Here is a 12,894-nt window from a genome sequence, read left to right on the forward strand (position 1 = left end):
CTTTTCCTGCAAGGAGTTCTCCCACTTGCTGAGAGTAACTTCATATAAACAATGTACTTTTCGGCTTAGAGCGTCTGCTACGCGATTTTCTTTTCCTTTCAGATGCTTGATATCAAAATCGAATCCGCTTAAGAAATCTGCCCAACGGGCTTGCCTTTCATTCAGGGTGGGCTGACTGAAATAATTTATCAAGCTATGATGGTCTGTTAATAGCAGAAATTTCTTACCCAAAAGATAATGTCGCCACATTTTAAGGGCATGTATGACGGCTGCCAGTTCCAAGTCGTAGGCAGAGTACTTCTGCTCATGTTCCTTCAGCTTTCTTGACTCATAGGCGATCACTCTTCCCTCTTGCATTAACACACCTCCAACGCCTTCTCGACTAGCGTCGGTGCATACTACATAATCCTTATTAGGATCAGCTATGCTTAGAACGGGGGCCGTAGTGAGTAAGTGTTTAAGTCGTTCAAAACTTTGCTGACATTCCAAAGTCCATTTGAATGTCCTTCCTTTCTTTTGTAAAGATGTGATAGGATATGCCACTCTCGAGAAACCCTCCACGAATCTTCTGTAGTACCCTGCTAACCCCATGAAAGATCTGATATCTGCCACATCTTTGGGCACAGGCCAATTCATTATGGTTTTAATTTTCTCAGGATCCACTGCAATCCCTTCCTTGGTGATCACATGGCCTAAATACTGAATCTCTTCTTTGTAGAAATCGCACTTGCTGAATTTAGCATACAGCTAATGCTCTCGCAGGGTTTGCAGCACTATCCGGAGGTGCTCCTCGTGTTCCTCCCTAGAACGAGAATAGATCAGAATATCGTCAATGAATATTAGTACAAACTTGTCTAAAAACTGATGGAACACGCTGTTCATCAAACACATGAATGTGGCGGGTGCATTAGTCAATCCGAAAGGCAACACTACAAATTCGTAGTGCCCATATCGGGTTCTAAAGGCTGTTTTAGCAATATCTTCTTCTTTAATTCTGATCTGATGATAACCAGATCGCAGATCGATTTTGGAGAATACTGTCGCCCCTTTGACCTGGTCAAAAAGCTCATCAATCCGAGGTAAGGGGTATTTGTTTTTTATTGTGAGTTTGTTCAGCTGCCGGTAATCGATACACATTCGAAAGGTTCCATCTTTCTTCTTGACAAACAGCACCGGTGCTCCCCATGGAGATACACTGGGACGGATATAATTTTTATCCAACAATTCTTGTAATTGCATTTTCAGCTCAGTCAACTCAGGTACACTCATCCTATAAGGTGTCCGCGAAACTGGGGCAACACCTGGTATTAACTCAATGGTGAAGTTAATATCCCGCTTCGGAGGTAATCCAGGAATTTCCTCCGGAAACACATCTGCGAATTCTTTTATTATTGGAAGATGGTCTAGCGGACCCCCTTCATCTTTGGTTTCTGCATAATTTATCTGAATGGCATACACTTGACATCTTTTCCGAATGCATTTCACTAACTGAGATGCAGTGATAGGCCGGATCTGCACTGGCTGTTTAATTCCCTGCATCTCCTGTTCCATTCCCGAGTCATCCTTGAATCGTATAGCTTTCGTTTTGCAGTTCACTAAAGCCCAGTGCTTTTCTAACAAATCCATTCCAATCAGGACGTCATAGGACCCAAGTGGAAGCATATTCAGATCTGCTACCACCGGCTGTCCTGCCACCGTTATGGAATAGTTTCTAATTTTTGCCATTATTCGCCTTTTAGCCCCTATAGCTAGCTGTACCAGCCATGGATTCTTAAATTTTTCAGGCTGAAATTTACACCGTTCAACTATCTTTGGACTAATATAACTTAAAGTAGCTCCTGGGTCAATTAGAACAGTGATAGAAAGGTCTGAAATTTCATCTTCGAATTCTACCATGGTGGGCTGATATTCTGCCTGGCGGTCGTCCAAGGCTGCATTAATTTTGTGCACACTTCGTCCCACGTCGCCCACAGTTGATGCCTCATGAATCTGAGAGATCTGATCAGTTCCTTTCCGCTGCGGGTAGTTCTTGACATAGTGTGGTCCGCCACAGCCCCAGCACTGTACTGAGGGTCTGTTTACTCCCTCATTGTCCAATTTGATGGATGGCTCTCCCATTCTAGTTTCATTAACAGACTTGGGTCTGAATGAACTTCTTGGTGCTGCTTTGCTACTCTGGCCTTTGACACTTCCTTTAGCTCCACCAACCCGGCCTCCTCTATTGTTTCCCACAACTTTACTACCCTTTTTCTCATTCCATTTCCTATTGGAACTGTCCCCTTTCTGCTTGCTCTGCTGGTAGCACATTCTTGCTTTACGGATAGCTTCATCCATGGTTCTGGGATTGTCAAACTCAATCCTTTCTCTCATATACATGGGCAAACTGCTAACGAATCTTTGCACCTTTGCTTTTTCTTCTTTAAGGTAGGGTACATAACGGAGCAAGGAGGTGAAACGATTGATGAACTCATCCATAGTCTGCTGTCCCAATCACAGATCATGGAATTCCTTTGCTTTTTCGTCATAAAAGCGCTCTGTCAAATATCTCTCTTTAAAGTATTTTTGGAATTTTTCCCATGTTATGGTTCGCTCGCTTACCCCCTTAACAATTTTAACTTCTTCCCACCACAATGTTGCCTTTCCTTGCAACTGAAAAATGGCCAACCTCGCCTTCAGGTTATGGTCATACTCATATAGCTGGAAATATTTATTCATGTTAATCAGCCATGCTTCAGCCGCTTCTTCCTGCTCTCCATCGTAGTGTGGGGGTTTGATTTTCCGGAATTCACCCTGCAATTCCACCTTCTGCCGCTTTGAAGTCTGTTGTTCTGAGGCGTTATCAGATTGGTCTTTTCCATCTTCTGGAATCTCAGATTCTGCTTGGTATTGCTGCTCTTCTGTCGTTCTCTGTTGTTCTGCGCTTGGGTTGGTCAGTGGCGGATTTTGTTTGTCAGACAAGCTTTTTAGTATCCTTTCCTGCTCCATTGTCAAACGTGCGTTGTCTTCACGCAAGCGAGCCATTTCATTCTTCAGCTCTTGGACCGTTTCTAGTATAGCCAGATTTGTACTGCGGGTCTCCTCACCCAACTGCACCCACACTTCTGAGTTGTTTCCTGGATTCATTTTTCTTCTTGTTCTGATCTGGTCTAATCATACAACAGTCAACCTTGTGAGCTTTGGGGCACAATTATTACCCTAGTTGAAGAAATAACAATATCAATGCTCTAAATTTTTTTTATTTTATTTTTTTTTAAAAACAACAACAACACATATTTCTCATACCCAGAGGCCACAGTATGGGCAACCTGGGCTCTGATACCATATTGTCACATACCTCGTACTTGTATTCAAATATATCTAAAAAATAATAATTTATAAGGTGATTACATCAACCTCAACCATATATATATGCTTACACATTCGGATATAAAGCATGTTTGATGCATTCATCTCACGGTGTCAAGGTTTATTATTTAGTTTAATGGCTCCATCTACATATGACTATTACTATTTCGACTCTATGTAGAGGATGGTTCTTAATTTATTGCAAAGGTATTAAAAACCCAACTGCCTTTTGTATGCTGGCGTCCCCTCTTCACTACACTTGGACCTGCATTTAAAGCCGCCGGCCTGATCACGTGATCGGCCATGGCTCCGCAGGCTGGATCCTTCCCGCCTTCAGCACTTTGGCATTACCGCCAAGATCTATGGCAGGGAGGTTTGGAGGATAATCAAAGGTGGAGATTACTCCACGTCGCAGGGTTATGGATTCGTGTTTATAAGGTTGATGTCCCGCGTTCATCGGGGTTTTGCTGTTTCCATTTGGCGCTCCAGAGCTCGGGGTAACACTTTGTTACCACTGGGCGTTTGCTCCACAATTCCTGCTCCGGCTTTCTTCAGTCGCCCTCGACAATGCATACAAACTCATCATAGAATCACCGCTCCAAGGCTAGGTAAGATTTACACCTGTTGATTTGATTTACATTGTTGTCCAAGAATCTAACATTAGACGCACAGTATGACGGCCTCTTTGTTGATTGATAGGTAATGAAGAGTCCGCTGTCGTGACTCCTTCAGCGGCATAAGCTGCCCTTTGCTGCTACTAAGCTGGATATGCACAGGTACCCCTATCGCCACGAATTCCTACCTCATAATATGAACTGTTAGTTAAGATTTTGTATAAGATTGTCGGAGGGTTACTGTTGTTTTAGTTTATAACTTCCGCCACCTTTCCTCCTCGGTTGGCGCAGATGGAGTTTCACTGCCTTCTCAAATCCGGGGCCATACCCATTGGGGTTTGAGTATGTGAAGCCCGATACACTTTCTCCATTGTTTACAGCAGTTTCTGGGTCGAACTCTCGGTTCAAGAGTCTGGCTACTCGGTGGCTGCCTTTGTATTATGTTTTTGGAACATTGACTCATATATTTAGTTGGTATCTGCGAATACTTTATAGCTTCTACTGGTTCATGAATTTGGGACTGAACCCACATGATTTTTAACTCTTTCGGCTATTACAGAATGTGAATAACCTATGTGGTTTAATGATATCTTGGCCCTGCTGTCTATCGCAGAACAATGTTATACTTTAAGATATTTCTTATCGTTTTTCTTTATAAAATACTCCCGTAAGGGTTTGAGTTCCAGCATCACTCAGTTATTTGTTTAAATGCATCCTTTGGAGTCTATTCATGGTGTTTATGACTTCTAAGAGGGTTTGGTAAGACGGCATATGCCGCTCTCCAACTGCCTTCGATAGCCCAGCCAATATTCACGCCTGCATCTAACTCAATAGATGTCTGGCCGACTCGGCGAGGGTTAAGAAAATGAGATCTGCGGTCATACAGATTTAGGGTCTATACCCTGTATTGTTCTGTTACCATCAGGACATGGACTCCGTCTGTTATATATACAGTTTGTTCTTAAATCTTTGTTAAGAGTTATGAGAGTTGACAATATAGTCTTCTGATATGAATATGGTAATCGACTATGCGTTTATTTCTTGTCATAACAGTGTTTTTCCTTTACTGTGTATATGAAGTTTAATATCTTTTGGACAGGAGATATTGCACGGGGCCTATACGCTAGAGATTATTCATCTATCTGTTAAAGATGTAAATGTTTATGCTCGAAAGTATTATCAGGACAGTCCATTTTAATTTGCAACCATTCCTTTGTTTGTTTTCCCTTCTTTTAAAGATATGGTTCGAGCGTGAGCCTAAGCTCTACTTCCTAATCTCTCGGTGGCCATGGGAACAACGACTGTGGCCTCAGGCTTCTGCCGGCCTTAAGGACTTCTCCAGCCGCGAACTCGTTCTATTTTCTAACTTAAACTTTTGCCTGCCATACCCTGATATTCTTCAGGTCTTATAACCTAAGGTTTCGATGGCCCTTCTCCAGGTTACGCTTTACTATATAACGTGATAGTAAGGCTACAAAGGCTCTTCGAATTGATAAGTATTAGTGTATAGATTTCTATTATAATGTTTCAAGTCCTCCTTCGCAGAGTACTCGGCCCTGCATATACAAACCCTAGCCCCTTCGATTATCTCATTCTGTTCTATTAAATAACCTTTCTTGTCACGGTATGCAGAGTTAAATAATTATCTAATTGACACAATGGCATGTATTCCTGTATCATTTCCTTATTCGTAGTTATTCTATTTGCTTAATAGCACTATAGGGTTTCTATCCTCTACTGATAATACGCAGTAACTGTAAGTATTCTAAATTAACCCTTCTATACAAACAGTAGTAAAATCTTAGGGTTTTGCTACTTACCTGGTTACCGCTTGTTGGGAAGTTCTTCAGCACTCCTTCAGCAAATTCCTGTGTTAAGCTCGCTAACCACCCATCCTTGAGACTTGTCCTTCGGGACCTGAGTCTCCCCCCGAGCTTATGCTTACCGGATCCCAATCCTCAGTAAGACAGCACCTAGTGTCTTGACTATCTGGTCTCTACCAGACTTAGTCCAAAACCAGGTATGTTTTTCTCTTTTCTTTTTCTGTCTGTCACTACAGCACAGAAAGAAAAACTATCCACCCTTTTCCTTTTTCCTGGAAATCCTTCCAGTTAAGGGAGGTGGTTATTTTCAGTTCCATTAACTGCTTTCCCTTTTAGGAAACTCAATGCTCTTCTGAGTAATTCTTTAAACATTACTTTAATGCATAATTCAAATTAACAGATTACTTCTTTAAAAGAAAATAAGTTCTCAATGTCATTCAGTTTTTACCACAGTAAACTTTTAAATAATTACATTTACGGGGTCATCACATCTTTCCCCCCTGAGTTTGGACATCGTCCCGATGTCCAGTGTTCTCAAACAGCTCCGGATAAGCTTTCCGAAAAAGCTCTTCATCTTCCCAAGTGGCCTCATCCGGCCCATAGTGCTGCCACTGCACTTTAATTTGGGTAATAACCCGCTTCCGCAGTTGTACTTCTCTCCGGTCGAGAATGTTCAGCGGCTCGACCAAGACCTCTCCTTCCGGTTCGACCTGCAAACAATACCAGTGTCAGTTTTCTATCTCTTGACACTTCTTCAATTAGTTCAATTGAAAGTAACTCTTACCCGTATATCTTGCCACTTAATCACATGCTTAGGGTCATAAATATACTTTTTAAGCATGGATACATGGAAGACATTATGAATTCTAATGTGGCTTGGTAAGGCTAGCTGATACGCTACTGGCCCAACTCTTGCCAAGACCTGAAAAGGTCCAAAATAACGAGGCGTGAGTTTGGCACAACTGCTCCATTGCAAAGTACTCTTCCTGGCTTGTATTCTTATGTAAACGTGGTCGCCCACCTGATACTCTTTGAACCTTCTTTTTCGATCTGCAAAATTCTTTTGCCGATCCTGAGCGGCCTTCAGGTTAGCTCGCACCTTTTTAACCATGTCCTCCATTTCTTTGAGCATTTCAGGTCCCAACCTTAACTTATCCTCCGGGCCACTCCAATTTGAGGGCGTCCGACATTTGCGTCCATACAAGACTTCAAATGGAGACATTTGAATTGATGTGTGATATCCGTTGTTATAAGCGAATTCCACCAGGTGTAGATAATCCTCCCACTGAGTCGGTTTTTGCATTACACATGCTCTCAGCATGTCTTCCAACACCTGGTTCACTCTCTCTGTCTGTCCATCAGTCTGGGGATGGTATGCTGTACTAAAATTCAACTGTGTACCCAGTTCTGCAAATAGTGCTTTCCAAAAAGCGGATGTAAACTTTACATCCCGATCTGATATTATAGTCTTCGGAAGCCCGTGGAGTCTGAACACATTCTGCATAAATATGTGTGCAATTTGGACTGCCCTGTAAGTTGATTGCACTGGAATAAAATGGGCTGCTTTACTCAGTTTATCAACTACCACCATAATAGAGTCATTATTTCTCTTTGTTCTAGGCAACCCAGTTATAAAATCCATGGATATAATTTCCCATTTCCATTCCGGAACTGGTAGGGGTTGCAATAACCCAGCCGGATGCTGATGCTCTGTCTTGATCTGCTGGCATTCTAGACATCGCGCTAAATATTCAGCTACATGTCTTTTCATTCCTGGCCAGTAGTACTCCTTCCGAAGTGCAGCAAGCATTTTCTGATATCCAGGGTGACCTGCGTAGTGACTGGTATGAAACTCATTCAGAATTAAATCTCTAAGATTATTGTCATTTGGTACAAACAGTCTCTTTTTATAAAACAACATTCCATCTTTGCTCACTTCATACCCTTGCTGGCTTCCCTGGCTGGAAAGTGACTTTTGTTGCTTCATTTGCTGATATTCGGCATCCAGGTTTGCTGCTGTTTTTATCTTTTCCTGCAAGGAGTTCTCCCACTTGCTGAGAGTAACTTCATATAAACAATGTACTTTTCGGCATAGAGCGTCTACTACGCGATTTTCTTTTCCTTTCAAATGCTTGATATCAAAATCGAATCCGCTTAAGAAATCTGCCCAACGGGCTTGCCTTTCATTCAGAGTGGGCTGACTGAAATAATTTATCAAGCTATGATGGTCTGTTAATAGCAGAAATTTCTTACCCAAAAGATAATGTCGCCACATTTTAAGGGCATGTATGACGGCTGCCAGTCCCAAGTCGTAGGTAGAGTACTTCTGCTCATGTTCCTTCAGCTTTCTTGACTCATAGGCGATCACTCTTCCCTCTTGCATTAACACACCTCTAACGCCTTCTCGACTAGCGTCGGTGCATACTACATAATCCTTATTAGGATCAGCTATGCTTAGAACGGGGGCCGTAGTGAGTAAGTGTTTAAGTCGTTCAAAACTTTGCTGACATTCCAAAGTCCATTTGAATGTCCTTCCTTTCTTTTGTAAAGATGTGATAGGATATGCCACTCTCGAGAAACCCTCCACGAATCTTCTGTAGTACCCTGCTAACCCCATGAAAGATCTGATATCTGCCACATCTTTGGGCACAGGCCAATTCATTATGGTTTTAATTTTCTCAGGATCCACTGCAATCCCTTCCTTGGTGATCACATGGCCTAAATACTGAATCTCTTCTTTGTAGAAATCGCACTTGCTGAATTTAGCATACAGCTGATGCTCTCGCAGGGTTTGCAGCACTATCCGGAGGTGCTCCTCGTGTTCCTCCCTGGAACGAGAATAGATCAGAATATCATCAATGAATATTAGTACAAACTTGTCTAAAAACTGATGGAACACGCTGTTCATCAAACACATGAATGTGGCGGGTGCATTAGTCAATCCGAAAGGCAACACTACAAATTCGTAGTGCCCATATCGGGTTCTAAAGGCTGTTTTAGCAATATCTTCTTCTTTAATTCTGATCTGATGATAACCAGATCGCAGATCGATTTTGGAGAATACTGTCGCCCCCTTGACCTGGTCAAAAAGCTCATCAATCCGAGGTAAGGGGTATTTGTTTTTGATTGTGAGTTTGTTCAGCTGCCGGTAATCGATACACATTCGAAAGGTTCCATCTTTCTTCTTGACAAACAACACCGGTGCTCCCCATGGAGATACACTGGGACGGATATAATTTTTATCCAACAATTCTTGTAATTGCATTTTCAGCTCAGTCAACTCAGGTACACTCATCCTATAAGGTGTCCGCGAAACTGGGGCAGCACCTGGTATTAACTCAATGGTGAAGTCAATATCCCGCTTCGGAGGTAATCCAGGAATTTCCTCCGGAAACACATCCGCGAATTCTTTTATTATTGGAAGATGGTCTAGCGGACCCCCTTTATCTTTGGTTTCTGCATAATTTATCTGAATGGCATACACTTGACATCTTTTCCGAATGCATTTCACTAACTGAGATGCAGTGATAGGCCGGACCTGCACTGGCCGTTTAATTCCCTGCATCTCCTGTTCCAATCCCGAGTCATCTTTGAATCGTATAGCTTTTGTTTTGTAGTTTACTAAAGCCCAATGCTTTTCTAACCAATCCATTCCAATCAGGACATCATAGGACCCAAGTGGAAGCATATTCAAATCTGCTACCACCGGCTGTCCTGCCACCGTTATGGAACAGTTTCTAATTTTTGCCATTACTCGCCTTTTAGCCCCTGTAGCTAGCTGTACCAGCCATGGATTCTTAAATTTTTCAGGCTGCAATTTACACCGTTCAACTATCTTTGGACTAATATAACTTAAAGTAGCTCCTGGGTCAATTAGAACAGTGATAGAAAGGTCTGAAATTTTACCTTCGAATTCTACCATGGTGGGCTGATATTCTGCCTGGCGGTCGTCCAAGGCTGCATTAATTTTGTGCACACTTCGTCCCACGTTGCCCACGGTTGATGCCTCATGAATCTGAGAGATCTGGTCAGCTCCCTTCCGCTGCGGACAGTTCTTGACATAGTGGGGACCGCCACAGCCCCAGCACTGTACTGAGGGTCTGTTTACTCCCTCGTTGTCCAATTTAATGGATGGCTCTCCCATTCTAGTTTCATTACCAGGCTTGGGTCTGAATGAACTCCTTGGTGCTGCTTTGCCACTCTGACCTTTGACACTTCCTTTAGCTCCACCAACCCGGCCACCTCTATTGTTTCCCACAACTTTACTACCCTTTTTCTCATTCCATTTCCTGTTGGTACTGTCCCCTTTCTGTTTGCTCTGCTGGTAGCACATTCTTGCTTTACGGATAGCTTCATCCATGGTTCTGGGATTGTCAAACTCAATCCTTTCTCTCATATACATGGGCAAACTGCTAACGAATCTTTGCACCTTTGCTTTTTCTTCTTTAAGGTAGGGTACATAACGGAGCAAGGAGGTGAAACGATTGATGAACTCATCCATAGTCTGTTGTCCCAATCGCAGATCATGGAATTCCTTTGCTTTTTCGTCATAAAAGCGCTCTGTCAAATATCTCTCTTTAAATTATTTTTGGAATTTTTCCCATGTTATGGTTCGCTCGCTTACCCCCTTTACAATTTTAACTTCTTCCCACCACAATGTTGCCTTCCCTTGCAACTGAAAAATGGCCAATCTCGCCTTCAGGTTATGGTCATACTCATATAGCTGGAAATATTTATTCATGTTAATCAGCCATGCTTCAGCTGCTTCTTCTTGCTCTCCATCGTAGTGTGGGGGTTTGATTTTCCGGAATTCTCCCTGCAATTCCACCTTCTGCCGCTTTGAAGTCTGTTGTTCTGAGGCATTATCAGATTGATCCTTTCCATCCTCTGGAATCTCAGATTCTGCTTGGTATTGCTGCTCTTCTGTCGTTCTCTGTTGCTCTGCGCTTGGGTTGGCCAGTGGCGGGTTCTGTTTGTCAGACAAACTTTTTAGTATCCTTTCCTGCTCCATTGTCAAACGTGCGTTGTCTTCACGCAAGCGAGCCATTTCATTCTTCAGCTCTTGGACTGTTTCCAGTATGGCCAGATTTGTACTGCGGGTCTCCTCACCCAACTGCACCCACAATTCTGGGTTGTTTCCTGGATTCATTTTTTTTTCTTCTTGTTCTGGTCTGGTCTGGTCTAATCATACAACAGTCAACCTTGTGAGCTTTGGGGCATAATTTATTACCCCAGTTGAAGAAATAACAATATCAATGCTGTAAATTTAAAAAAAAAAAAAAAAAAAAAAACAACAACAACACATATTTCTCATACCCAGAGGCCACAGTATGGGCAACCTGGGCTCTGATACCATATTGTCACATACCTCGTACTTGTATTCAAATATATCTAAAAAAAATAATTTATAAGGTGATTACATCAACCTCAACCATATATATATGCTTACACATTCGGATATAAAGCATGTTTGATGCATTCATCTCATGGTGTCAAGGTTTATTATTTAGTTTAATGGCTCCATCTACATATGACTATTACTATTTCGACTCTATGTAGAGGATGGTTCTTAATTTATTGCAAAGGTATTAAAAACCCAACTGCCTTTTGTATGCTGGCGTCCCCTCTTCACTACACCTGGACCTGCATTTAAAGCCGCCGGCCTGATCACGTGATCGGCCATGGCTCCGCAGGCTGGATCCTTCCCGCCTTCAGCACTTTGGCATTACCGCCAAGATCTATGGCAAGGAGGTTTGGAGGATAATCAAAGGTGGAGATTACTCCACGTCGCAGGGTTATGGATTCGTGTTTATAAGGTTGATGTCCCGCGTTCATCGGGGTTTTGCTGTTTCCATTTGGCGCTCCAGAGCTTGGGGTAACACTCTGTTACCACTGGGCGTTTGCTCCACAATTCCTGCTCCGGCTTTCTTCAGTCGCCCTCGACAATGCATACAAACTCATCATAGAATCACCGCTCCAAGGCTAGGTAAGATTTACACCTGTTGATTTGATTTACATTGTTGTCCAGGAATCTAACATTAGACGCACAGTATGACGGCCTCTTTGTTGATTGACAGGTAATGAAGAGTCCGCTGTCGTGACTCCTTCAGCGGCATAAGCTGCCCTTTGCTGCTACTAAGCTGGATATGCACAGGTACCCCTATCGCCACGAATTCCTACCTCATAATATGAACTGTTAGTTAAGATTTTGTATAAGATTGTCGGAGGGTTACTGCTGTTTTAGTTTATAACTTCCGCCACCTTTCCTCCTCGGTTGGCGCAGATGGAGTTTCACTGCCTTCTCAAATCCGGGGCCATACCCATTGGGGTTTGAGTATGTGAAGCCCGATACACTTTCTCCATTGTTTACAGCAGTTTCTGGGTCGAACTCTCGGTTCAAGAGTCTGGCTACTCGGTGGCTGCCTTTGTATTATGTTTTTGGAACATTGACTCATATATTTAGTTTGTATCTGCGAATACTTTATAGCTTCTACTGGTTAATGAATTTGGGACTGAACCCACATGATTTTTAACTCTTTCGGCTATTACAGAATGTGAATAACCTATGTGGTTTAATGATATCTCGGCCCTGCTGTCTATCGCAGAACAATGTTATACTTTAAGATATTTCTTATCGTTTTTCTTTATAAAAATCTCCCGTAAGGGTTTGAGTTCCAGCATCACTCAGTTATTTGTTTAAATGCATCCTTTGGAGTCTATTCATGGTGTTTATGACTTCTAAGAGGGTTTGGTAAGATGGCATACGCCGCTCTCCAACCGCCTTCGATAGCCCAGCCAGTATTCACGCCTGCATCTAACTCAATAGATGTCTGGCCGACTCGGCGAGGGTTAAGAAAATGAGATCTGCGGTCATACAGATTTAGGGTCTATACCCTGTATTGTTCTGTTACCGTCAGGACATGGACTCCGTCTGTTATATATACAGTTTGTTCTTAAATCTTTGTTAAGAGTTACGAGAGTTGACAATATAGTCTTCTGATATGAATATGGTAATCGACTATGCGTTTATTTCTTGTCGTAACAGTGTTTTTCCTTTACTGTGTATATGAAGTTTAATATCTTTTGGACAGGAGATATTGCACGCGGCCTAT

The 12,894-nt window shown here is 42.5% G+C and overlaps 1 long non-coding RNA gene across 1 annotated transcript; it reads left to right on the forward strand.

Annotated features, from left to right (window-relative positions):
* Window positions 1-11,654: 11,654 nt before the first annotated feature.
* Window positions 11,655-12,454, forward strand: LOC149151777 (uncharacterized). The gene is made up of 3 exons (XR_016263753.1): window positions 11,655-11,768; window positions 11,869-11,936; window positions 12,066-12,454. It is a non-coding gene; the product is annotated as an uncharacterized LOC149151777 (long non-coding RNA).
* Window positions 12,455-12,894: the final 440 nt, after the last annotated feature.

Source organism: Pinus tabuliformis, chromosome 9 (genome assembly GCF_031772625.1).
Source record: "Pinus tabuliformis cultivar Carrire ecotype Pingquan chromosome 9, CPIR1, whole genome shotgun sequence".
Classification (NCBI taxonomy): domain Eukaryota; kingdom Viridiplantae; phylum Streptophyta; class Pinopsida; order Pinales; family Pinaceae; genus Pinus; species Pinus tabuliformis.